Source organism: Tupaia chinensis, unplaced genomic scaffold (genome assembly GCF_000334495.1).
Source record: "Tupaia chinensis unplaced genomic scaffold, TupChi_1.0 Scaffold000394_1, whole genome shotgun sequence".
Classification (NCBI taxonomy): Eukaryota; Metazoa; Chordata; class Mammalia; order Scandentia; family Tupaiidae; genus Tupaia; species Tupaia belangeri.
The window spans coordinates 1591251-1592976 of record NW_006159896.1 but is presented as its reverse complement, the minus strand read 5'-3'; positions in this window follow the sequence as shown (position 1 = coordinate 1592976).

Sequence of the window (1726 nt, the reverse complement as noted above, 5' to 3'; positions counted from 1 at the left end):
GGTGATTTCTCGCTTTCTGTCTCTCTGTCTCTCTCTGTCTGTCTGGCAAGCGCACACGCCCTATAGCAAAAGCCTCTCAAAAAAAATTAAAAAACGCCTAGAGAAGGTCACTATTCTCCCTCCCATCGTTTCACAGGTGCACACAGGCATTCTTCCCAACGCTTGGTCAATATCCCACTTTCCACTCATGGCAATAAACCAACATGGGTCAAATGCGCGGGCTCATACCTTTGAAGTCCATAACCGGCATGGGTATGACTTCCCCCAATCAGGTAATAACATTCTCTTGGGACCAGCAGTTGGCGTAATGGCCATGTCGCTGGACTCCCATGTAGTCAACCGTGGTTTGAGTCTTGGACCCGGTGGCTTAAACTCACACTGGGCGCGTGTGCATGTGTGCCCAAGACCCCGAGAGGAGAATGGAGGGGAAGGGATTGCGGCGTGGCCATCCCCCCTGCTGGGGGGTGATTTCTCACTTTCTGTCGCCCTATGGCGAAAACCTCTCCAAAAAAGAAAAGTTCTTTTTTCAGACTGTACTCATGGTGGCAGCTTCATTCTGTGTCTTAGGGCAGGTCTAACCTTACAGGCCTGGACCCAAAAAACTCAAGTACTTCACACAACACTCCCCAGCTCTCCCACCTGATAACTGAGACAGCAGAGGATTCCACCCACTGCCACTGTCTGGGACACACACTCAGGCCTGACTTCTACCCGAGAGTTTGGCCTGCCCACAGGAACGACCACTGCTAGCCCCGGGCCAGGCAGTTCTGCCATGGGCCTCCTGGCCGCTAAAGCTAAAGAAGCCCCAGGGAGCGGAGGCTCCCCTGCCCCTGGCCCCACGGCCTCGATCACATCTTTGTGTCTAGCAACATCTGCTGGCCAGCTTTGGGCAGGCAGCCCTCTCCTAGATGGTAAATGGGTGGGGATGACGACAGCTGGGCCCATTTTTCCTGGAGGAAGGCTTCTACAACGCAGCCCTGCATCCTCCGTTGCAGCAGCCACGTGAACGGGAGCGGGAGCGCTAAGTTTCTTCTCCATCGGGCACAGGACATTCATTCGCAGGTGGCGATTAAGGAAAGGTAGACTAAGGTGAACCACTCTCTTCCCGATCCTGCCCAAGTGGTGGGGTTCTCCCCAAACGGACTGCTCCTGCTTCTCTTTCGGGAGGAGGCCAGCTTAAGTCCTGCCCGCAAGGAGCAGCCATTGAGCACCCGAAGAGAAGCGCTGAAAGCCAGGAAGGCCCAGAGCAGGGGGTGGGACGTTTTCGTTGGGGCTAGCGGCGGGGAGGAGGTAGCTCCTAGGTGACTTTCAAAGGGGGGCGTGAACAGGAATTTCCGGAAGCTACGGCAGGTCCAGAAATGGCGTGTCCGACATCGCCTACGCAGAGGAGCCAAAGCGGCAAGTGCTGCAGAGGGGGGATCCCCGGCTGACCCGCCCCTTTGCACCTGCGCTAGTTCTAGCAGGGCGCGGAGCCTCAGCAGTCTGCCCTCCTCCGCAGGCGGCCCCTGATGGCCCCGCCTAGTAGGGGTGGGGCTACGGGTGCGGGTGGGGGAGTGGGCGGAGCGAGACTGCAGACTGGACTGGGTGGGGCTCCGGCGTGGGAGCGGGGTCTGGAGGCGGGGCGGGGCCCGCGCCCGGACCCGTGGGGAGGGGCGGAGGCGGAGCTCGGGCCGCCCGGATCAGGCCTTGGAGGCGGGGGCCCGGCCTCCAGGCAGGGGTCCGGGGT